Source organism: Oncorhynchus gorbuscha, linkage group LG11 (genome assembly GCF_021184085.1).
Source record: "Oncorhynchus gorbuscha isolate QuinsamMale2020 ecotype Even-year linkage group LG11, OgorEven_v1.0, whole genome shotgun sequence".
NCBI classification, from domain to species: Eukaryota; Metazoa; Chordata; class Actinopteri; order Salmoniformes; family Salmonidae; genus Oncorhynchus; species Oncorhynchus gorbuscha.
In genome coordinates, this window is record NC_060183.1 from 20,596,955 (window position 1) to 20,623,851 (window position 26,897).

A 26,897-nucleotide genomic window follows, 5' to 3' on the forward strand; every position below is an offset into this window, starting at 1 on the left:
CCCCTCTCCGTGCTTCTCTCCTGTAATAGCGCCATGTTACTGTAGCTCCAAGCTCCAGAGGCAAGCATTAACACGCATGTTCTCAATCTCCCTACCGCCTGTAGTACTCTGCTCTAATCTGCTGCTGATGTCCGCCATACCTGTTGCCTGCGGTCGTATCCGTGGCCCATGCAAAGCCTGCTTAATGGGGCCACAGACTGTGCTGCGCTGAACAACAATGTGTTCGGAAATAGACATTCCTGCATGTTTGCTGAGGATTTACACCAGACTTTTCTGTTTCCGTCGACGCGGGCCAGCATCTGTGTCGCGGGCCCGGCATCTGTGTCGCGGGCCCGGCATCTGTGTCGCGGGCCCGGCATCTGTGTCTCAGGCCACTGGTACTTTTCAGATGGCATTTACATAACAATGGCTAACCGTGAACTTCCAACACCTTCTCACAGAGCAACAATCTAGAACGATAAAGATGTCGTTGATAACACTAGAGCGCACATTAACATAAAACCCTGGCGGCCCACTGGTGTGGGGGTAAGTCTTAAGGGAAAAGTAGCACAGCGAGCTAGCTGGCTGGGGCCTGGGATTTCAGATCTGGGCTCTTAGATATGGGGCTTAATCTGATTATGTAATCAGCTCTTGTGAAAACAGGACTCCTGTTGTTGTAGATCCCAGGCCTTTACAGCGTCGTTTGCATTACTGTTAATTAATTGGGCCAAAAAAAAAGAAAGACATGGAACTCTGAGAGGAGGAAGGAGAGGGAAAAAAGAGAGAAGAAGAAGGAATGGGCACAGAGTGGAAACTGTTCCACGGTTCACCGGGAGGTGGAAGCTGTTAATGTCATTACGGTCCTATCCAAAGGGAAGCGCCGGGAGGAGGGCGTGTGTGTGTGCCTGTGTATGTGTGTGTGTATGAGTGTGTGTGTCTGTGCGTGCATGCATGCCTGTTTGTGTGGGGGTGGGGGAATCCCTCCCTCATGGCAAGAACTGCTCCTGTGGAAATAGGATGGTGGGAGTGGGGTGTTGGAGGTAGGGGGGCGTCCTCTCGACATGCCTAATTTGTGCCTGATTAGACAGGGTCAGGGGTCGGGTGCTATGTTTGCTCAGAGGGCCTCATGGGCTTGTAGACAAAGACCTGGAGGGAGGGGGGGGGTACTTTTGGGGTGGATGGTTGTTTGTGTATCTGTGTGGGTGGGTGTGGTTGGTGGTGGGGGGGTGGGTGTAGTTGAGGAATAGAGGTCAGACATGCCATGAAAAAGGACTGCACCCAGCTCACTGAGAATAACTCCACCATGTGTTCATGACGAGGCGAGCAGCATATGAGAACGGGGTGAGAGAAGGCTGGGTTGAATTCCTCCACCCCTCTTGTCACAGACAGTATGTGACAAGAGTCATCAGACTATCCACCAACATCAGTGATGTTAAAAGACCAGATAGATGGAGGAGTACAGGGACAGAGCAAAGTGAAAAGCAGGAAGAGCTGGAGGGCTGAGCACCCTATCGAGTCAAGGAGAGGAGGGCCTGTCTTCTGGTAAAAGACACAGGCTTCAAAGTCAAGTCTTGGGTGCTTTACTTTCAGAATGAGGCGGACAGTGCCAACTCCACTGTTCTCACGTCAGCCCTGTGAAAGGCCGCCTTTGTCAGACTGAAAGTCGTGAATTAGCTTGTGGGCTCTTCCCCTGCTGAGAGCTATCGAAACAAAACAACCAACGAAAAGAAAAAAGGCAGCACCTTGGGATTGACGGGAGGGAACAATTCACGCAATAAAAAGAGAGGTCCTATGATGCCCTCTGCTAGAGCTGAGTCGATCTGCTAAGAGGGGTTCGGCCATTAAAAGATACAATGAGAAAGCTCTGCCTATTAAGAAAGCGATCAAAGTATCCTACTGCCAAAGGCTAGCTACAGTTACAGTGCATCCATATTCTAAGCTGATAAGCTGAAGCTACAGGCTTATAACTCTATCCAACGTAGATAGGAATCTCCCTGCCGGCTGCTGTTTAGACTGACTTGTCAGGGATGAGCAGCTTCCGTATTGGATTGGAACAGTTACCTGCTCCCTCGCCATCTGACATCTGCAGCTGGGCGTATGTGTTTGGCTGTGCCGGGCACCGTGGGGTTCGTGAGTACAGTGACTCGCTCAAGCTGCGGATTCACGACGCCTGCCAAGTGTGCTTTCGCTGCTGCGGACTACTGAACACGGGGTACAGCTTCCTTGCCAAACACGGCGATCGGCCCTTCCGTACTGACGCAGAACAACAGAAATACAGAGTATGTGTAGTGTCTGTATGGTGAGTATGCACTATTTGAGAATGTAGGTGCACTTGTGTGCCGGTAAACGCAAGAGCTTGTGTACGTGGAGACGCGTGTTATTCTTTTGATAATGTGGCAAACGATCGTATGCTCATGCAATTTTTGCACTCATATAGCAATATCATGTACATGTCCAGGTTGTCCATCTGTAGAGACCTCGGTCTAATTAAGGCTTGGCCTGAGATATACACTGAGGAGACAAAACATTGAGAACACCTGCTCTCAACTCAATATTAGTAAGGTGTTCCTAATGTTTGGTAGACTCGGTGTACAACTAACCGTTTGAAACGTAAACAATAACAACGTCCTGGTACCAAAGCATAAACGGATGCCATGGTAAACAATCAGGTTACACAGGATTGCACAAAGGAGGTTATGTTTGTGTACCAGACGTTTGCTTCAGAGGTAGACCTGACGGCACTTCTTCAGAAGAAACAGAAGAAATCATACTAGTTTCCATAGAGATGTAAATCTACTTTAGCTAATGTTGTTCTCCCGGCAGATGACGAGCAATGGAACATGGGGTGCACCACGGAAAGCTGACACCTGGCTCCTATCCCACTATTATGTGTCATGCATTTTCTTGATCATACTAATTGAATTTCCTAAACACAGCAGATGCGTCTGACACACTGGTTCTATAGGCTGCAAATGGGTCCGTTGAAAAAAAGGAGGACAACCATTAACAATGACCTAAGCTATAATGAGGCCAGCGCTGACAACAGCATATATCAAACAAGGTCAATTGTACTCTGAGCTTCTTTCTGGCTCGAATCCGTGGTCTAGAAATAGAACCTGGTACTTTAATTTGAAACGGCTCTCGACTCTGCAATAATTCACAACTTCAAAAAAGGGCAAGACGACAAGATAAAAGAGGGAGTTCAGGTCTCTCCGCGATAAGACATGTGGATGTGGAATCCTCCCAAGGCTACTCGTCAACACACATGAGAGTGGAGCCCAGGACAGGGGAGGAGTTGTGGGAGAGTACAGTAGGCCTCGGGATAAAAGCTAAGTACTCGACGACCTCGGCGTCAACGGAATCCAACCTCAATCGGTTCTGAGAAAAAGAACGCGGAGGGTGATGTCATCAGGGCGACTTCAAAAGGGTTTGTGTCCTGTTCACCCTGACAGATCCTTACGATGACAATCTAGCTGACCTCAGACAAGCCTAGGGGCACGAGGTCGCGCCCTGCAACCTTTAGACTCATCATACTCTACACTGTAGGAAGCTGTTAAACGCTCCCTATGAAAACAGCTTACTTCTTTCAAAGTGATCTGTGGCCGCCCTCTCAATCGATTTCATTGAAGTCTAACACAAAGCAGACCTTTCGAAAAAATAGTAGGCCTTGATGCATAGTCTGTGCACGACATGATCTCGAATCGGAGGAAAGAGGCCCTCCCTGCTCGCGTGAACGCGATAGCAACAGTAACTCTGCTACCTTTCCAAGCAGCTCACTCTCCACGCATAGCAATCAATCACAAGTGCAACCCAAGCTGCAGTTTAACAGACAGTCTTTACCTTTTAACATTTCCAAGAGAGTGCCTCTGCAGGTTACGAGATTCCTGGTTACAAGACGGCTATACTTTTTGTGGGGATTCGTTTCCCCCTCGCTACTGACTAAGGAAGGTGTTGGGTTGTGGGGAAAAACATCACACCCCTGCCAAGAGGATAACATTGGATCACATGAGCATAAGGTACAAGGTGTGTCTGTTTCAACTGAAAACACCTTGGGGCTAGACTCGGTGGGCCCCAAGTTCTCTCCACCTGAAAAGGCCCCTTCTCTGGTGGCAAGGCTTTGATGTTGTGAAGGTAATTCACTGGCCTGTCACATGGTTCAGTGACTGATGGTGGGGATTGAGAAGATCAGATCCTGCCTCGAGGGATATGCCCCTTGCATGCAGGGCTTGAGACGGAGCTGTGCAGGGCCAAACATATTAAGATATCTAGCAGCAGGGTGACTGGAAATTGCATATGCTGCGATGGACCAATTATGGCTAGTGACCAATGTTCCCTAAAAAAAAGAATCTGGCACTGAGCAAATTTCAGGTCTGCTGAGCTGCAACTTGAACATGGTGAAAATTCTCTGCAACTACCGGTGCATGTTTACTGTGAACACTGAGGCTGTACCCGCTTTAAGTTACAGTTTTAACAGTGGCCAAGTAGGCTACCTGTGGCTTTTTTGATCATAACGTAGGCCTGCCAGAGTGGCCTACTATAAAAACAATGGAGAAAATGCATCCCATAACATTTTAACATGGAAATAGCTGTTCTGTCATCCAGTTTAACCAATGTGTTTAATGTTCTGTAGCCCTACATTCCATGAGACTTTTGAAAGAAAGAAAAAAACATGTAGGACTTGACATTAACCTGTTTGTCCTTCAGACAAGGAGGTGACTGAAAATGTTGTTCTTTGATGAAAAAAAAAGTTCAAAATATATATATATATATATTATTCCCATACCATTATTACAGAGAATCAGACAAATTAAGCTACCCTCTGCCTATAGGCTACTTGGTTTATTCAAGACCGTCTCAAAATACAACACTGCCCCTTTAAGAGATAAAAAAGCTATTTACCTGACTCGCTTTTCAAAGAGGGCTAGAAATGTACACATTCTGTGCTCTTGTTGGAAGCAACCACTCCCCCATTGTTTACTAGAAATGAGCTATAACTGGGCTAATAACTCACTAACTAGCAAACAATATGAACAAATGTGCACAGGTGGCTACATGCAGCTCTCGCTTTGACCTCAAAACAATCATCTACTCACGACCGCTCAGGCAATCCAGTTCAAAGTGAATGGCACAGATCGATATATGGCAATGGCCATTTGCATTTGGGCCTACTGCAGCTCTGATTGGTTATGACGCACCGTTCTGTCTAGCGTACGGGCCTGAGTCATACATGTCAATGCAATAGAATCCTACTCCAATACGTGCTGCCTACAAGAACATCTGTTGCACAGTTAGTTTTGCATGTACTGTATGTTAGATTGAAAGTGGTTAATATTGCATTGATTCGAGCACAATTCCCACAGCAGATCAAAACGTAGTGTTGACTAAAGGGGAAATCTCTAGAAAGTTTAGTAAAGTTCAATCTCGTGCGTCTCTGCGCGGGCTGATACTTAATCTGCACGGCAGTCCGAGGGGAGCTGTGCGCACCTTAGAGGGAACATTGCTAGTGACTACTTGTGCAAGTGCGGTAACCAGGAATCATAAGCAGACGTCAAGGGTTGTTGATCAATTTCAAGCAGTTAACTTTAACTACCTTTTTCCTGAAGGTAAGTGAAGTACTGATCAGCAGAGATACCATTTTTTAAATGGGCGGCACTTGTTTTGATCCAGCTCATGGGTCCAGGAAGCACGTATTTGATCCAGCTCATGGGTCCAGGAAGCACGTATTTGATCCAGCTCATGGGTCCAGGAAGCACGTATTTGATCCAGCTCATGGGTTTCAGGAAGCACGTATTTGATCCAGCTCATGGGTCCAGGAAGCACGTATTTGATCCAGCTCATGGGTCCAGGAAGCACGTATTTGATCCAGCTCATGGGTCCAGGAAGCACGTATTTGATTCAGCTCATGGGTTTTTGATTCAGCTCATGGGTTTCAGGAAGCACGTATTTGATCCAGCTCATGGGTTTCAGGAAGCACGTATTTGATTCAGCTCATGGGTTTCAGGAAGCACGTATTTGATCCAGCTCATGGGTTTCAGGAAGCACGTATTTGATCCAGCTCATGGGTTTCAGGAAGCACGTATTTGATCCAGCTCATGGGTTTCAGGAAGCACGTATTTGATCCAGCTCATGGGTTTCAGGAAGCACGTATTTGATCCAGCTCATGGGTTTCAGGAAGCACGTATTTGATCCAGCTCATGGGTCCAGGAAGCACATATTTGATCCAGCTCATGGGTCAAGGGAGCTTGTATTTGATCCAGCTCATGGGTCAAGGGAGCTTGTATTGTTTGATTAGATATGCACTTTGAAGCTCTTGGGAGCTTTGGCAGTTGACGACTACTCTCTGAGTTCAGACTCTGAAGCCAATCAGCTATGGTTAGCGCTATCCGGAATCCTTGGGACGTCCCTTGGCTAAACCCTAACCCTTAATCCCTAGCCTTACCCTAACCATTTTAAAGTTTGACTTCAATTGGGTAGGGAGTAGGGACATTCCAAGGACCCTGGATAGTAAGGACCAATCAGCTAAGGAGCATGACGTGTGCATCCCTAATAGAGCCTGTGGCATTGGCCTTGGAGTGTTATCATGGTCACTGGACTGGTTATGTGGAGCCCCCCCCCCTGTTCCCATGTTGTTGAACTCTGACCTCCATTATCACGTAAAAACTAACACACTAACCATTCACTAACTTCATACTTCCCTTGAGACAATTGAGAAGGCAAAATGGCAGAGAAAGTTGCTTTTTGTCTAATCCCAGTCAAACAGAGAGTAGGTTAGGTTATGAATGGGATATGTTATCAGGAAACAATGACAATGCTCTGTTTTCATACCAGCAGTCTGGGGGGCGAATGGCTCCCCTGCAAGAGTAGGCAGGGCAGCGATGGCGGGTAAGCATCCATCGTCAGTAAGACACTAAGTGCCTCTGGAAATGAATAAAAATAGGGGGTCTCTGTTTTTTGTTTCTGTGTGCAGCTTCAGGGGGTTGAGAGGGGACTGGGGAGCCAGGCCATCTTTCAGTATTATGAAATGTAATGTATTCTATTGATCTTTGTTATATATCCCAAAAGCCAGCGAAGTATAAAACGAAATAAATAATACTAGGCCTAATGAAACAAATATAGATGTATAGTCCAATGAATATAAAATAAAGATATTAAAGCCACAAAACAAGATATGATGCAAACAAGTGTATCTCATGAAAGAGAAACAAAACCAGTATGGTTTTAAAGCTAATCTAAAGAAAGTATCGTGGGATCTGTACATCTGGCATCAATAGAGATTCAGGCTATTAACACACATTGATGCAATTCTAGCAGTTATCTGATCTAATACATGCCTTAAAAGGAACTGTTTCAAAATGAAGCCATGGCGTTACGATCACCATGTCCGGCATATCAGATGGTCACTCTTGCGCTTGCATGACTAACACGTGCAAAACTCTCTATATTCCATCATCTACAGCTACAAGCCATTGTGGCTAGAGGACAAAAGCACACACACGTGCCCATCTGTGACCGACAGCCCATCTGTGACCTACAGCCCATCTGTGACCTACAGCCCATCTGTGACATACAGCCCATCTGTGAACTACAGCCCATCTGTGTGTCCAAACTAGACAGAGAAAGAAAGAAAAAACACAGCACGTTCATGGTGTCATTCCAAGGGCGGCCGTTTAGAGCCACTGAAAGACTCCATTCACATTGTATAACACACAGCACTCAGAGGGAGAGAGAAACGAGAGACAGACAGAGAGAGAGAGAGAAATGAGACAGACAGACAGACAGTAAGAGAGACAGAGGGAGAGAGAAATGAGAGACAGACAGAGAAAGAGAGAAACGAGAGACAGACAGAGAGAGAAACGAGAGACAGACAGAGAGAGAAACGAGAGGCAGACGGAGAAACGAGAGAGACAAACAGAGAGAAACGAGAGACAGACAGAGAGAGAGAGAGAAACGACAGACAGACAGCCAAACACAGACAGAGAGAGAGAGAGAAACGAGAGACAGACAAACAGAGAAACGAGAGACAGAGAGAGAGAGAAAACGAGAGACAGACAAACAGAGAGAGAAACGAGAGACAGACAAACAGAGAGAAACGAGAGACAGACAGAGAGAGAGAGAGAGAGAGAGAGAGAGAGAGAGAGAGAGAGAGAGAGAGAGAGAGAGAGAGAAACGAGAGACAGACAGACAGAGACAGACAGAGACAGAGAGAGAGAAACGAGACAGACAGACAGAGAAACGAGAGACAGACAGAGAGAGAAACGAGAGAGACAGACAGAGAAAGATAAACGAGAGAGACAGAGAAAGAGAAACGAGAGAGACAGACAGAGAGAGAAACGAGAGACAGACAGACAGAGAGAGAGAAACGAGAGACATACAGAGAGAAACGACAGACAGACAGACAGATAAAGACAAGGCCAAGTTGATGAGCAGCTGCACAACTGTGCAGCTCGCAGAGAGAGGCAGATGAAAGGGAGGAGGGAAAGACAATTCAGACGGCTTGTCAAAACTCAAATGTATTGCCGGTCAAGCAGCGAACAGCAGTGGCCTGGAGTTAATTTGCATGGAAGATGGGTCGGGAAGGAGGGAAAGAGCGAGGGAGCGGCTATTGGGCCGGTGTGTTTAAATGCAGTAATTGTGAGCATGACAGAGGGAGGGGGGAAATATCTGGGCTGGGAATAACAGGCACACTGAACACATTATGCTTAAGCTCATAGAAGAGCGAATGTGATGGAGAGAAACACATCCCTTGAATGAAAATGATATGGAATCGCTTTCCTTTATAAGGGTTCGGGACTAACTCACACTCATGACTGGATGGACCCTGGGTGTTGTTGGTCCATGTCAAATCATCGGTGATGTTCAACTTCGACGCACAGTTATTACTGTTGGATAAATAAACCAATGAGATCATCTGAACTGGACACATGTCAAAGGAACCCTCTGGTTTCTAGTAACATCATGTCCCATCTACGCCGCTCTTACCGGTAAGGTCAGGTCCCATACATGGGACAATGCTGTAGGCCCTACTATCCCTGTGCTGTCTTGTTAGGACCCTTGTATTGGGGTAGGCAGACTGCCTCCACGACAACCTCTGTGCCTTCCCTAGTATTCACCACTGTGCCCCCTACACCCAATCACAGCTTGCTTGGTGTGAGGCGTACTGTATGGTAAGCCCCCTGTAACATTCCTGTTGTGGCTACAGTAGAACACGCATACGAAGGCCCACACACTGCCCTGTCCCGTGTCCATCCCGCGGGTCTCTTTCAACATGGTGCGGTAGTCTCTACTGACGTCCCCTGTCCATCCCGCGTGTCTCTTTCAACATGGTGCGGTAGTCTCTACTGACGTCCCGTGTCCATCCCACGTGTCTCTTTCAACATGGTGCGGTAGTCTCTACTGACGTCCCCTGTCCATCCCACGTGTCTCTTTCAACATGGTGCGGTAGTCTCTACTGACGTCCCCTGTCCATCCCACGTGTCTCTTTCAACATGGTGTGGTAGTCTCTACTGACGTCCCCTGTCCATCCCACGTGTCTCTTTCAACATGGTTCTGTTACCAACACCTCAGTTACATTTGTAGTAAGATTTCTGCAAATGTCATCAGCAGAGTGGATTTCACCTTAAATCAAATTTGCAAGGTTGATATTTAGTCAGTGGATCCCCAAATTTGCAAGCTAAGGCAGAGAGGGTTTCTTTACCTAATTTAGAGCTCATCAGATGAAGGCCCGTGCATTCTGTAAGAGGAGCAACGGGTGCCTGGCAACAACTTGTGGTGTGACACAGCATCCATTGACACTGTTAAAGACCAGAGAACAGGGCCAAGGAGCTAGCGTCGGGTGCCGAGCGCCATTAGCACCCATCCTGACACATTCGTCGGCTGCTTAGCGGAGGTGACTCATGCGATTCGGGGATTACTCCGTGCAGGACAGGAAGAATCAAAGGGCCGTATGAAGTCGGTGTTGAAAAGAAGAGAGGAAAGGAGGGCTATCAAAGGGGGGAAAGAAGGGAACGAAAAGAGGAGCGAGCCGCGAGGCAGAGCTAATAACACTCTTCCATAATTAAAGAAGACAGCTCCTTTGTGCTTCCATGTCATTAAAACAAGCTCCCACACTGCAGGTAAGATGGGCCTTCCGAGTTCACAGTCGAAGCGTAAAAGCTGGGAGACAAGTCAGAATACCACAACTTTGATTCCGCTGCATGAATATTTCAAGGCTCAAAGTCCCATTCATTCCACTGAAGGACTTAGTTTGAAACGAGATGAAAATGAGCTCATGCATCAAAGTTCTGTCGTTCATTTACTGTACATGCAAGGTCATATCAATACACAGGTATCAACAGCCCAAACAGGCCATAATACGTCAGAGTACTATTAATAGAGTTAGCATCAGAAACAGCTTTGTTGGAATCGATTTGTCGTCTATTTATACGATAGAGCTGGGAACTGACAGGGACCTCATATTATCATGATACTTAAGTGCCGATACGATATGTATTGCGATTCTCACGATTCTATACGTTTCGAGATTCGATACTGCGATCCGATTTGATGTTCCAAACATATTGCCGACTAGATGTCTGCCGAAGAGAGACAAGAGAGAGCATGAGAAAATGTGTCTCATCAGTCGTGAAAATAAAAGAGATGAAAACATGTTGGCTCACTATTTCAAAAGAAGATGGAGAACAAGCAAGAGGATCAAAATCAAATCAAATGTTATTTGTCAGATGCGCTGAACACAACAGTTGTAGACTTCACCGGGAAATGCTTAGTACTGAGCCCTTTCCCAACAACGGGGTTAAAAAGTATGAATATTTCCCCCCCAAAATGTTAATAATATTAACACAATAAATAACAATAACAAGGCTATAAACAAGGAGTACCGGTACCGAGTTAATGTGCAGGGGGGAGGAGGTAGTTGAGGGTATATACAGTGCCTTCAGAAAGTATTCATACCCCTTGACTTATTCCACATTTTGTTGTGTTGTGTCCAGTGAGTGTACATAGAGTCAGTGAAAAAGTCTCAATATAATAGTCCGGGGGAACCATGTGATTAACTGTTCAGCAGTCTTATAGTTTGGGGGTAGAGGCTGTTCAGGTGCCTTTTGGTCCGTGACTTGGCGCTCCGGTACTGCTTGCCGCGCGGTAGCAGAGTGAACGGGCTATGGCTTGGGTGGCTGTGGTCTCTGACAATTTTCCAGGCCTTCCTCAGACACCGCCTGGTATAGAGTGGCGCAGTGGTCTAAGCCACTGCATCTCAGTGCTAGAGGCGTCACTACAGACCCGGGTTCTTTTCCAGGCTGTATCATAACCGGGCCGTGATTGGGAGACTCATAGGGCGGCGCACAATTGGCCCAACGTCATCCGGATCGGGTTTGGCCGGGGTAGAGCGTCATTGTCAATAAGAATTTGTTCTTAACTGAGTTGCCTAGTTAAATAAAATTTTAAATAAAATACATGAAAAAATAGAATAAATAGAGGTCCTGGATGGCAGGGTGCTCGGCCCAGGTGATTTACTGGGCCATCCGCTACCACCCTCTGTAGCGCCATGTGATCAAGGGCGGTGCAGTTGACATACCAAGCGGTGTTGCAGCCAGTTGAGATGCTCTCAATGGTGCAGCTCTATAACTTTTTGAGGATCTGAGAGCCATGCCAAATCTTTTCAACCTCGTGATGGGGAAGAGGTGCTGTCGCCCCTTCTTCACGACTGTGTAGGTGTGAGAGGACCAGGGCATAAAATTAACACCGACCACTCGCCAAATGTAAGTATTTAAGTGTTGGCCAGCAAGCATTACATTCGCAAATAAAAATAGTCAAAGGTCAAGTATGACCACAAAATGCTGCTGTAGCTGTATCAAAGTATTTCTGCTGTTTTGTTTCATAGATGCTATTCGCACAAAGAAATCCAAATCCTATATTCCACCTCAAGAAGCAACACTGCCTGACAGGAGAGCTGTGCGCTCCAAGTGAAGTGCTGAAAGATTCATTTTTGGAGGCTCTGCGCACAGACATAAAAGTTGGTGTAATTTACTCAAAAGTCTTGTCCTCGTGTTTGTTGGCTATTTACATAGTTTTGTTCAGAAGCTCAGTTGTTTTTCAACGTTAGTTTGAGTTTGCTGCTTTAACTGACAGCAAAGAGACGCCCTAGTTAGATCCCAAATCTCACACAGACACAGTGACACAACTTGAGTGGCCCCGTTACCACGGTAACCCCTGCCCTTAAAGGGCCAGCTGAACATTCTGCCGCCCATCTGATATTTTGGTAAAAAGTTTTGGTATTAAATTGAACAATATACCACATTACTTCTTACTAAAACATCTATTGTTTTAGAAACATTACAAAGCATGGTCATCAGTATGTTTTGTTCGTTTTTTTTTTACGTAAGTATGGCCAAAAATATTTTGGTGGCTGGTCAATTTTTTTAATCTACCTGCCACAGTGGCTGGTGGACCAAAAATACAATTTTAGGCCCTGGAGAGGACCATGTTCTTTCCTTGGTGATGTGGGCACAGAGGAACTTAAATCTCTCGACCTGCCCCACTATATCCCCGTTGATGTGTATGGGGTGTACCCTCTGTTTGGGGTGTGTGCCCTGTGTGCCCTCGTCCCTCTGTTTCCCGTAGTCTACGATCAGCTCCTTTGTCTTTCTGACATTGAGGGAGAGGTTGTTGTTCTGGCACCACTCTGCCATGTCTCTGACCTCCTCCCTTTAAGCTGTATCATCGTGATCAGGCCTAACACTGTTGTGTCGTCAGCAAACTTGATGATGGTTTTGGAGTTGGGCGTGGCCACACAGTCATGGGTGAACAGAGAGTAAAGGAGGGGACTAAGCACGCACCCCTGAGGGGCCTCCGTGTTGAGGGTCAGATGGGTTGTTTACCTACCCTCACCACCTTGGGGCAGCCCGTCAGAAAGTCCAGGATCCAGTTGCTGAGGGAGGTGTTCAGTCCCAGGGCCCAGAGCTTGGTGATGAGCTCGGAGAGGACTATGGCATTGAATGCTGAGCTGTAGTCAATGAAAAGCATTCTCACATAGGCATTAATCTTGTCCAGGTGGGAGAGAGCATTGTGGAGTGCAAAGTTATTTCTTCTGTGGATCTGATGGGGTGGTATGCGAGTTGGCGTGGGTCCAGTGTATCTGGGATGATGGTGTTGATGTGTGTCATGACCAGCCAAAGCATTTCATGGTTTCAGATGTGAGTGCTACAGGATGATAGTTGTTTGGACAGGTTATCTGAGGAACAGGGACAATGATGGTCTGCTTGAAACATGTTGGGATTACAGACTGGGACAAGGAGATGTTGAAAATGTCCGTGAAGACACTTGCCAGCTGGTCTGTGCATGTTCTGAGAACGCTCCCTGGTATTCTGTCTGGCCCGGAGGCATTTCGAGTGTTAACCTGTTTAAAAGTCTTACAATCGGCCATGGAGCTGTGAGTAATAACTACAGCCGGCTGACGCTACCTAGTGTATTTTTTTACAAAATCGATACTTGGAGTCATAAAAATCATCTAAAATAATATTGCGATATGTAACTGTATCAAATTTTGCCTGCATCACTATTATACTAACACCCACACCCAACACATATGCAACACATTGACAGCCAATGACTCCCTGGAGAGATCACGCTTGTCAAGGCCTTCAGGGTCTACTGATGAGAAACATTGATTGGCCTGGGGCTGGGCGGTATAACATATTTTACGATATACCTGTATTGATGCACTGACCAGTTTGGGTTTTTACTTTACCTTCTATAACGCTATTTGAATGTTTGGTTTGTAAAGTCAATTTTTTTAGTCTCTCTCCCTGTTTCTCTCTCTCTCCCTGTTTCTCTCTCTCTCTCTCTCTCTCTCTCTCTCTCTCTCTCTCTCTCTCTCCACACAGACCTAGCTATGCCCTCTGTCACTCAAGGATCGCATTTGTTGATCCTCTACAATTTTCACTTTGTTTCTCAATATAAATCCACTAGCGTTCTAGAATTACACTATTCGTTTGTGTTTCTTACATCTGCAAACAGCTAGTTTTTACTTTCTTAGTAATTGGGTCTAACTCTTGTTAGCTGTTAATCACTAATGCTAATCACTAGCTAGCTAATGAATGTAATGTATGAATGTATGAGTCAGAGCAAACGTATTTAGCTATACAGCCTGATAATACAAGTGATCTCGTGGACCTACAGTACGTCTGCATGTAAATCAAAGAGGAATACGTGAAACAAGAATATGTTAGCTACATGAAAGTATCTAAGAGAAAACATTCAATGAAGCCAAAGTTTAGAAAAATACTTTATTTTTATTTTTTACTTGTCGTCATGTCAAATACTGTATTCAAAGTGCCCACTATTATAGTTTAACTATAGAATTAGAATACTAATTATATTTCCATGATTCCAACAGTTCACCAAAGTGTTTTGCTCTAAATCACAAGTCAAATCGCAAATGGCCAGATTTTGCCCTTATCGTGGAGCCCTACGTGGCAGTGTGGAAATGATCTCAAATTAGTGGAGGAAATGCAGAAATTGGTGAAAATGTAATTGAAAAGTATTAAAAAAAACAGAATGGAGAAAGACACATTGAAGTCACTTAGAAGGTGTGTTGCCACCCCAGGATACCTCACTACTCATAAAGCAAATGTACAACTTTTATTATTCAAAAACATAAAATAACATCATACCATTTAATCATTAAAATACCGTGATGAAATATTTTGGCCATATCGCCCAGCTCCAGATTGGCCCTATTAAAACAACAGTAACGTAAGAGACTCTATGTAACCTCTAGGGACGGGCTTAGGGTCAAGTTATCCACTGGTTGTCATATATACTGTTGCCAATCCAGGGTCAGTGTATAGGCCAACAGCAGGTTGTATGAATGCCCATGCACATTGACAGTTGAACTTTTTCTCCCCTTCTTCAATGTGCAGACACTCTCTTTGTGCATTTTGTTTTCCCTTCGTCTTTCTGTTTAGGCTATTTCTTTCCTCCACCCCTTCTCTTCCTCTCCTTCAGGGAATAAATTGTGAGTGGTCATATTACTCATTCAAGCGGAACGGCACAGTCATCACACACCTGGGTTCACAGAATGGGTACACACACAAACACAACTCACACTCACTTTTGTGGATAAATAAAACATCTTTGAAATAAAGCCAGGCATTTGAGTGAACAGCCCAGTGTGGGTACTAGTTTGTACTCTGAGAGGACCATGGCTAGAAAGTATACAGCTTTTGTGAGATTAATATCAAAATAATATTTTATTTAGCATTTTAGCTAACCCTATACCTAACATTAACCTAATTATCCCAACCTGCTTTGTGATTTATCCTAACATGCTGCGTAAGTTCTCCTAACCTGCAACGAAAAGTCAAATCTGACAAAAGCTGTATCCCATCTAGTCAAAACCCTCTGACAGTGTGTCTGGTGGGGCAAGAGAGAGCACGCCCCCTAGAGAGGAGAGAAAGCACCTCCCCAAATTCCCAGCTCACCCTCCTCTTCACACAATCACATCTGATTCCCACTGACAGGCCCAAGCAGATGGGCGCAAACACACACAAATCCACGGAGGCGCAAAGAGGCTTTGGGAGAGGTAATAGAAAAGAGAGTATGTGGTGGTGTCAGTGCATGTCTGCTCAATGTGCTCCTCTCCATTTGTCAATGTGTGTCTTTCTGTATATGTAAGTGTGCAGCAGTGCTATGCTCTCTCTCTCTCTCCTTCACGTGAAAGCTCACTCACATGCCCCCTGCAGACACAATGAGAGGGAGAGGATGAGAGGGAGAGGATGAGAGAGTGAGCGCTGTTTGTGACGCATGGCCCCGCCTGCAGAAATCAGAAAGAGAGAGGGAGAAAAACTCTGACCCAAACTTAAGGAAAGCTTTGACTATGTACAGCCTCGGTGAGCATAGCCTTGCTATTGAGAAAAGCCGCCGTAGGCAGATATGGCTCTCAAGAGAAGACAGGCTATGTGCACACTGCCTCACAAAATGAGGTGGAAACTGAGATGCACTTCCTAACCTCCTGCCCAATATATGACCATATTAGAGACACATATTTCCCTCAGATTACACAGATCAACAAAGAATTCGAAAACCAACCCAATTTGGATAAACTCCCATATCTCCTGGGTGAAATTCCACAGTGTGCTATCACAGCAGCATGATTTGTGACCTGTTGCCACAAGAAAAGGGCAACCATTGAAGAACAAACACCACTGTAAATACAACCCATATTTATGCTTATTTATTTACCCTTGTGTACTTTAACCATTTGTACATTGTTACAACACTGTATATATATATATAATATGACATTTGTAATGTCTTTATTGAAACTTCTGTATGTGTATTGTTTACTGTAAATTTGTATTTTTTTCACTTTTTATTTCACTTTTGTATATTATCTACCTCACTTGCTTTGGCAATATGAACCCTATGCCAATAAAGGCCCTTGAATTGAATTGAGAAAACTAGGGGAAATAGGGAAAGGGAAAATAAGGTAGAGGTCTGTTTTGGAGGGTGTTGAGTCCATACCCTATAGAGAAAACACAGACATTCTGTTCTGCAAACTTATGGTGGAGGGTCTGTCACTGCTGAGATATATTCTCGGTCTGTGTTATATTAAGGCCACATGCCCTATTAGCTGATTTGCTTGATGATTAATGCTCCCATTAAGCTGTCATGTAATAATAGCATACTTTCCTTCCAGAACCATTGGAGAAAATACATAGACACACCCTTATTTGTGTTAGCTCAGCTCCAGTACACCCGTGTGTGTGTGTGTGTGTGTGTGTGTCTTGTGTTGTGTAGTGTAAGAGCATCTGAGAGTGTGTGTAAGCGTATGTGCTAAACTGAGCGTGTGTGTGTGTGTAATGTACACAATGTACTTACCATGACATGATACACTGCCAGGCCCTTGCGTAATCTGTCTCTCTATTCCCTGCCTGCCCTGCTGCCTACCAGGCTTGTTGTTTGTCTGGTTCAGACCCGGGACAATAGAAGGGAGAATGGCCTCTGCCTATTTGTCTATGTGCTCTGATGTTTAAAGGCATTGTCCTTGTGGAGAGGCGACACCAATGGATCTATACCATGAACAGAGGGGGCTTTATCAGGTGAAGTCACAAGCCTGCCTTTGTCTTTTAGCTCATTGGCGGGGTAAAGGCCTCCCTTAGCCTTTAGCATGTGTGATGGAGAGAAAGAGTGGAGGCATGGAGGGAGTGAGGGGTGTTGAAGGAGAGCCAAAATCGAATTGTTCGTAGCAGACGGCCATGAGATTGAAACATTGTCAGTTTACAGCCTCCCCAGAGCCAATAACATCTCATGTATGAGGAGTTCAAGGACAATCCAGTCCCGAGGGCTAAAAACATGCTAAGCTAATGACAACTCTCAACAATAAAAGGTACATCACAAAGAAAAGCTTTAGGTGGCTAAAGGGTCGCAGCTGAACCCTAAAGGGTAAAGGTCAATGCGGTATTTCCTAGAAACCACAAAACTCTGCTTGCTACGATTACAAGATATCCTTGCTACGATGGCTAACGCTACAGTACAGAGCTAGGCCTAGCATAGGCTAACCTAGCCTCCTGTCTTTCTCAATTTTTAATAAATATTTAGCCTGAAGGCCTAGCTGAATGGAGTCAGACCTATAAAAACAAGAATATGCAGGCCTGACATATGCAGCAGCCCAGCTCCGGAGCTTCCACTGTTTTCACAAGACCTGATTACTTTCTGCTCACCAGGCCGCGGTTAATGGCAGAGGGAGAGAGCTACACTACTGCGCAATACTGTACCTGGCCTGTCCTCACGTGAACCTGCCGTTCAGTAGCCATTTTGTTCTTAAAAGGCAATGCTGTTCCACCCATAAAAGCAGAGTTATAAATTATAGCATGTGAGAGCTGGTACTTGAGCCGGAGCCTAATCAACTAAGAGGGATATTATCAAATTGGGAATTGGTACATTTATTAGGTACTTCATTCTTGGCAATGGCCAGGTGACCGTTGGTAAAAGATAGGCCTAGTTCCAATCCATATCAAATGAGCAATCTTTCTAAAGAAAAAACTTGATGAGAGACAACAATGACGTAGATGTATAGGTACATTAGCATGGATATTGATTGCGATAGATATTCATAACTGGAGAAGCAGCGACTCGATGAATCATTTCTGGCTCGCTGTAGGAGAGTTGAGGTAAGTTGAGCCACCCTTGTTTCTAGGAAACCATACACAAAATTAATAATTTGACCAAATATTTAGGAAGAGGTGACCATTTCCTGGAGTCTGTGAAGGAAGAATCCACATGGAAAAAGTGGTAAGCAAGTTGGTAAAAAATATATATTTTTTTTACCAAGTCAAATAAATGTATTGTGTTAGAAGATTCATGAGGTTTGTATCTAAACCGAAGTAGATTATTTTAAGATGTTTCTATACATCAGTGGCTATAAGCTTCAATATGAGATCCTAAACCTAGCATGAAAGTGCAGCCTTTTAGCTTTGTGGGCTAATATAGTCAAAATTTTTGCCTTGTGGTAAGTTGAGCCAATGGTTGAGCCAATGCCAAGTTGAGCATATTGAAGTGTTTTCTTCCCAGGCGTAATGCAAGACATTAACGCCGGGATATGAGGTAAGAACACGGTCTGGCCTCTGTTCATAGTGTTAAACCTGTGTTGAAAGATGATGAAAAGGAAAGACAAAAAAAGTGATAGTGTTGAATTGTGTTTGGGAAATAAAGATAGACATGGTTTTTAAAAGGTAGTGGTAATATTTTATTAAGTACAGAAATGTGTAAGTGGCTTAACTTATCCTGTCCCGCAATTCAACCTACCCCATACTCCATTGGTAAGTTGAGCCAAGAGATCACATTTTCTGGACAAGCTACAGTATGTTTTCAAAGCTGTAATGTTTACAAAAATTCAGATTATTTCACAACATCCTGAAAATATATTTAGACACCTTTGTTAGAAATAATACTATATTTCCCTTGACGGAGTGACGCTGAATGTAAAAAAAATGGCTCAGCTCACCCAACTCTCCCCTACTGCCCAGCTGATCGTGCCTAAATTCATCATTAAGTCAAATCCATTTCCTCTCCCCCACACCCTGCCTCAACCTTTCTCTCTCCCTCCCCCCTCACCGGATAACCGCAACAACAGTCAACTAGGGCTGGCAGGGGAACAAACACGCGGCCGACAACACAGCATCAACATTGTCAGTTTCCCCGCCCTCAATTCCCCACGCCAGATTCTCTAATTGCGTACATGTGCTCTGCTGCAGTGGTTTCCTCAAGTCTAAAACACAGCCACACACAGCAACACCGCTGTGGGGACACCGCTATGGGGACACCGCTGTGGGGACACCGCTATGGAGATACCGCTGTGGGGACACCGCTGTGGGGACTTGGGACACAGAGGGAAATGGCAAAAATACAGTTCTGTTCCTGTGGCCTTGAGATTCTCAGTCATCGATGCGCTTGAGAAATCAGAGCGATTCGACATCTTGTCCCCATCGGTACATGTTATGGGAAATCTAGCCTGATGGTTCCCTTGGTAACTGTCCCTCAAAAAAGCATGGAGTGGGTAAGGAGAGTGAGGGAAGGGGAGGTGGGAGTGGAGGCCGAGGGCGAGTGCCTCACCGTTTTACAGCTGTGGGGCTAATGGATCCTGTGACAGGTGCTGTTAAACTCACGCAGCTGGCAGACCACCAACGTAGCCCATCGCACATACCAAACACACCTAAGAAGGAAGCCAATCCACAGTGGCTGAGTGGCCTTTTACAGTCAACTCCATGTGACTTCAGAGCCGCAAGAGACAATATGGTCGCCGACACTCAGAGCAGCCCCATAGGAACCAAACCACTGGATCTCCCACAACCAAAACAACAGTTGATGCTATAAACTGTACATTATTGATGGTGAAACATATGAACTACAGTGTAGCAGCAGATCAGGTCAATCTGTGAGTCCGGTATTTAGAAGGCACTCCAAGGACCGTAATGGTATGCAACCTTTTGTGCAACTTCGAATCAGAGGTAGATGGTTTACAAGAGCTGCAATGAAATCATTGATAAAGTGGTTACACTTTCCGTGACCTATCACTGAAGCCTTCTCGATGAAGCCTGCTTTCTTCAGGGGTAGTGCATGGCCTGAGGCTATAATGAGTTATAGCCTAACAAGTATGTCCTACTGTAACAACAAAATAGTCATACCAGTTTATGCCAAACTGATATGAGACACAAGCACTTTACAACTCATCAAGTTTGTTGGTTTGAAAACATTTGATAGTTATCCATTAATCAAGGGGGCAAACTGTGTGTTAAGATACAGTGCTTTCAGAAAGTATTCACACCCCTTGACTTTGTTGTGTTACCGCCTGAATTTTTGTTTTTTATATTTAAAAATGAAGGTTTTGTGTCACTGGCATAGATACAATACCTCATGTAAGTCGCTCTGGATAAGAGCGTCTGCTAAATGACTTAAATGTAAATGTAAATGACGTAAGTACGTCTTTCAATATTTTTTACAATGGTCTTGAGTCAATAGGTATTCAGCCACTTTGTTACGGAAAGCCTCAGTAAGTTCAGGAGTAAAAATGTGCTTGACATGTCACACAATAAGATCCATGGACTCATGGACTAGTGTTTAATATGATGCTGGAATGACTACCTCATCTCTGTACCCCACACAAATAAGTATCTGTAAGGTCCCTCAGTCGAGCAGTGAATTTCAAACACATATTCAACCACAAAGACCAGGGAGGTTTTCCAATGCCTCACAAAGAAGGGCACCTATTGGTAGATGGATAAAAAATACAAAATAAAGCAGACATTGAATATCCCTTTGAGCCTGGTGAAGTTATTAATTACACTTTGGATGGTGTATCAATATACCCAGTCACTACAAAGATACAGGCGTCCTTCCTAACTCAGTTACTGGAGAGGAAGGATTTCCCCATGAGGCCAATGGTGACTCAAATAATTACAGAGTTTAATGGCTATGATCGGAGAAAACGGAGGATGGATCAACAACACTGTAGTTACTCCACAATACGAACCTAAATGATATAGTGAAAAAAAGGAAGCCTGTACAGTTTTGGAATATACATGTATTTTGGAATAAACATGCATCCTGTTTGCAATAAGGCACTGAAGTAAAAACAAAAAAATGATTGGCAATGAAAGAAATATAATGTCCTGAACACAAAGTAGAGGTCGACCGATTAATCGGAATGGCCGATTAATTAGGGCCGATTTCAAGTTTTCATAACAATCGGAAATCGTAAAAAAAAAAAAAAAATTACAACTTTATTTATCCTTTATTAAACTTGGCAAGTCGGTTAAGAACACGTTCTTATTTTCAATGACGGCCTTGGAACGGTGGGTTAACTGCCTTGTTCAGGGGCAGAATGACAGATTTTTACCTTGGTCAGCTCGGGGATTCAATCTTGCAACCTTACAGTTAACTAGTCCAACGCTCGAACCACCTGATTACATTGCACTCCACGAGGAGACTGCCTGTTACGCAAATGCAGTAAGAAGACAAGGTAAGGTTGCTAGCTAGCATTAAACTTATCTTATAAAAAACAATCAATCAATAATAATCACTAGTTAACTACACATGGTTGATGATATTACTAGTTTATCTAGCGTGTCCTGCCTTGCATATAATCGATGTGGTGCATATTCATTAAAAAGGACTGTCTTGCTCCAATGTGTACCTAACCATAAACATCAATGCCTTTCTTAAAATCAATATACAAGTATATATTTTTTAAACCTGCATATTTAGTTAATATTGCCTGCTAACCTGGCTCGTTGCAAACTCTGAGCTTTGAGCTGTTTATGACTTCAAGCCTATCAACTCCCGAGATTAGGCTGGTGTAACCGATGTGAAATGGCTAGCTAGTTAGCGGGGTGCACGCTAATAGCGTTTCAAACGTCACTCGCTCTGAGACTTGGAGTAGTTATTCCCCTTGCTCTGCATGGGTAACGCTGCTTCGAGGGTGGCTGTTGTCGGTGTTCCTGGTTCGAGCCCAGGTATGGGCGAGGAGAGGGTCGGAAGCTATACTGTTACACTGGCAATACTAAAGTGCCTATAAGAACATCCAATAGTCAAAGGTATATGAAATAGAAATCGTATAGAGAGAAATTGTCCTATAATTCCTATAATAACTACAACCTAAAACTTCTTACCTTGGAATATTGAAGACTCCTGTTAAAAGGAACCACCAGCTTTCATATGTTCTGAGCAAGGAATGTTAGCTTTCTTACATGGCACATATTGCACTTTTACTTTCTTCTCCAACACTTTGTTTTTGCATTATTTAAACCAAATTGAACATGTTCATTATTTATTTGAGGCTAAATTGATTTTATTGATGTATTATATTAAGTTAAAATAAGTGTTCATTCAGCATTGTTCTAATTGTCATTATTACAAATAAAATAAAACATTTAAAATCGACCGTTTAATCGGTATCTGCTTTTTTTTGGGTCCTCCAATAATCGGTATCGGCGTTGAAAAATCATAAATCAGTCGACCTGTTTGGGGTAAACCCAACACACTAAAAGGAAAACCTGGTTCAGTCTGCTTTCCAACAAACACTGGGAGACAGTGATTGTGGCATAGTTACAGTTTTGACTTAAATCAGCTTGAAAATCTATGGCAAGAACGGCAGTCTGGCAATGATCAACCACCAACTTGACAGACTTTGAAGAATTTTAAAATATTGTACAATCCAGGTGTGCAAAGCCCTTACAGACTTACCCTGAACGACTCACAGCTTCTAACACGTATTGACTCGGGGTGTGAATAGTTATAGAAATAAGATATTTCTGTATTTCATTTTCAATACATTTGCAAAAATGTCTAAAAACATGTTTTCACTTTATCATTGAGGTTTTGAGTGTAGATGGTCCAAAAAATATATTAAGTCCATTTTGAATTCAGGCTGTAACACAACAAAATGTGTAATAAGTCAAGGCGTATGACTATTTCTGTATTTTATGCTATTAGCTTACACAATAAGTACTTGTGTACAGAGCATTCGGTAGAGATGGAAAGATTTGCTTCCCGAAGACATATGTTAACACCAAAAAGCAGGTCCAAAAGAACACAAAGTGATAAAAACACTGTTTAAATCCTTGTGTTAAACAATAAAAACACTGTTTAAATCCTTGAATGTATAATGACAACTGGATAAAAGCGTCTGCTAAATGGCATATATTATTATTATATTACATACATATACCTGATGCTATTTCATAAAGATATAAAAAGTCCATCTGATGCAATTTCATCCAAGGCAGTGTCATTTAATGATAGAATGTACATTCAAAGCCAGGTCAAAAAGCATTTGACTGCACTACAACACACACTGCTATTGCACTCAGAGAGAGGGGAGTGGGACTGGTATGGTCAAAGACGATTGGCCAAGACCTAGGAAGTGACGACAACGTTTTCAGAGATGATGAAAACAGATAAAAACGTTACACTAAAAAATAGATATGCCTATACAGAAAGGCCTATACAGAAAGGCCTATACAGAAAGGCCTATACAGAAAGTGCAATTAACAGAAAGTGCAAATAATAACAAAAGAGAATCTAGCTACAGAAAATACAGCAACAATACAGCATTTTACAATACAGCATTTAGCTTCTAAATTCCATTCTGTTTTGGTTAGACAAGCTACTTTGAACCAAGTACTGCTCCATATTTTCTGCATTTAAATTGGAGGGTTGAGGGTTGAGACCAGCAACTCCCCCTGCCACTTTCAGTAGTCTCAATGTTGATGTGTAATGTCCAAACCCCTTCAATCCACATACTCCTCCTCAAAAATGCAGAATTTCCCATCTGTCTTCGCCACCAGATTATTTTGATTCTCATACCTGTGCGGCTGAATGTACGTATGCTCGTAAAACCCATGGTCAACACCAGGACCAACATGGCCCTTTGGAATGATGGAAATCAGAACCTTAGATTGGTCTTGATTTTTGTTTTGGGGATTTTCTTTGTTGTGTCCCAGTTATTCAAGAAAAAAGAACCACATTCAGTAAGCGCTACCATAAGGAGAAAAGGTGATGTTGCACAATGAAAACCGTTGGGGATGAAAGATGTGTATTTCCACAGCAAGCAAAACATCAAAGATCTGTCTGTTACAAAACCCACATGCCTTGATTCCACTAAATCCCTGGTGCTTCGTGTAAGAATAAGTACAGTGAACGACATTACAGTATGACTGGATGTTACAAGGAATCTAAAGGCTTTCTTCTTCCCAGCAAGCCCACAACAAGCACATCCGGTCTGCACGTCTCCCTTAAGAAAGAGCCACAAGGCTGAGAATCCAGCCCAGACCCAAAACAATGGACAAAAGCTCAATGGTGACATTTGCAGTGCAGGGATGAAGGAGTGTGGGGGGGGGGGGGGGGCAGTGCTACGGCCAAAGTCAGTAAATCATTACGGTAATGTGCAGCAGGCCTGCCATCTGAGCATCATACACAGCTGGGAGCCCCAGAGGCTGCCTGGCTAACGAACACTGGGCCCACAGAAGAGCTACAATCACACAAAACGTTGTGGACATGCATAAACACAAACACACACATTCACAGCGGTACTCACAAATGCACGCACACACATAAAACATCCAGGCACGCACAGACACACACTGATACACACATACACAAAAGCACTCAAAGTGCATGTCAACAGATAATAATGAATCAATTAGGGTTTTGTTAATTGACATGCATGTATAATGGCTGGTGGTGCCACTAAGAAAGGTATCATGAGATGCAATCCTCCTTAATTCAAAAGAACAATTTAGTGGTAGCAGACACAGTGAGAGAACAGAGAGAGAGAGGGAGAGGGAGAACAAGGGATAGATAAAGGGGGGAGAGAGACAGAGACAGAGAGAGACAGAGAGGAACGACAAGGGAAATCAGACGGAAGGGTCATATGAAGGTATAGGATAAAAAGAGAAGCAGACGTGCCAGAGGGAGGGGGAGGAGTGTGATCCTCTGTCCAACCAAAGCACTGATCCACAGACATCTGTATAACACATTTTTCCAGCCTGAGTTGTCTTTTTTCTCCCTCTCTCTCTCATCTCCAATGGTAGACAGAGCAGGATCCAGGGACAAGACCAGAGGCAGGGCAGCCAGAGAGGGGTGGAGAAGAGAGGGGGTACTGTATTAGAGGAAGCCTCCAAAACACACTCGCAGCCACAGCCACGCACAGAAACACAACGTCATTCTGTTTGTATGACAATCTGGACCCTCTATTTCTGAAACTATCCGCCGCCATTGTCGCAACCCCTATTACCAGCCTGTTCAACCTCTCTTTCATATCGTCTGAGATCCCCAAGGATTGGAAAGCAGCCGCAGTCATCCCCCTCTTCAAAGGGGGAGACACCCTGGACCCAAACTGTTATACAGACCTATATCCATCCTGCCCTGCCTATCTAAGGTCTTCGAAAGCCAAGTTAACAAACAGATCACTGACCATCTCGAATCCCACCGTACCTTCTCCGCTGTGCAATCTGGTTTCCGAGCCGGTCACGGGTGCACCTCAGCCACGCTCAAGGTACTAAACAATATCATAACCGCCATCGATAAAAGACAGTACTGTGCAGCCGTCTTCATCGACCTGGCCAAGGCTTTCGACTCTGTCAATCGCCATATTCTTATCGGCAGAATCAGTAGCCTCGGTTTTTCTAATGAATGCCTTGCCTGGTTCACCAACAACTTTGCAGACAGAGTTCAGTGTGTCAAATCGGAGGGCATGTTGTCCGGTCCTCTGGCAGTCTCTATGGGGGTGCCACAGGGTTCAATTCTCGGGCCGACTCTTTTCTCTGTATATATCAATGATGTTGCTCTTGCTGCGGGCCATTCCCTGATCCACCTCTACGCAGACGACACCATTCTGTATACTTCTGGCCCTTCCTTGGACACTGTGCTATCTAACCTCCAAACGAGCTTCAATGCCATACAACACTCCTTCCGTGGCCTCCAACTGCTCTTAAACGCTAGTAAAAACCAAATGCATGCTTTTCAACCGTTCGCTGCCTGCACCCGCACGCCCGACTAACATCACCACCCTGGATGGTTCCGACCTAGAATATCAAATCAAATCAAATTTGTCACATACACATGGTTAGCAGATGTTAGTGCGAAATGCTTGTGCTTCTAGTTCCGACAATGCAGTAATAACCAACAAGTAATCTAGCTAACAATTCCAAAACTACTACCTTATAGACACAAGTGTAAGGGTATAAAGAATATGTACATAAAGATATATGAATGAGTGATGGTACAGAGCGGCATAGGCAAGATACAGTAGATGGTATTGAGTGCATTATATACATATGAGATGAGTATGTAAACAAAGTGGCATAGTTAAAGTAGCTAGTGATAAATGTATTACATAAAGATGCAGTAGATGATATAGAGTACAGTATATACGTATACATATGAGATGAATAATGTAGGGTATGTAAACATTATATTAGGTAGCATTGTTTAAAGTGGCTAGTGATATATTTTACATAATTTCCCATCAATTCCCATTATTAAAGTGGCTGGAGTTGAGTCAGTGTGTTGGCAGCAGCCACTCAATGTTAGTGGTGGCTGTTTAACAGTCTGATGGCCTTGAGATAGAAGCTGTTTTTCAGTCTTTCGGTCCCAGCTTTGATGCACCTGTACTGACCTCGCCTTCTGGATGATAGCGGGGTGAACAGGCAGTGGCTCGGGTGGTTGTTGTCCTTGATGATCTTTATGGCCTTCCTGTGACATCGGGTGGTGTAGGTGTCCTGGAGGGCAGGTAGTTTGCCCCCGGTGATGCGTTGAGCAGACCTCACTACCCTCTGGAGAGCCTTACGGTTGTGGGCGGAGCAGTTGCCGTACCAGGCGGTGATACAGCCCGACAGGATGCTCTCGATTGTGCATCTGTAGAA

The 26,897-nt window shown here is 44.2% G+C and overlaps 1 protein-coding gene across 2 annotated transcripts in view; it reads right to left on the reverse strand.

Moving 5' to 3' along the window:
* Window positions 1-26,897, reverse strand: part of LOC124048246 (thyroid hormone receptor alpha-like) — a 155,585-nt gene that overhangs the window by 82,106 nt on the left and 46,582 nt on the right. The window lies entirely within an intron of this gene.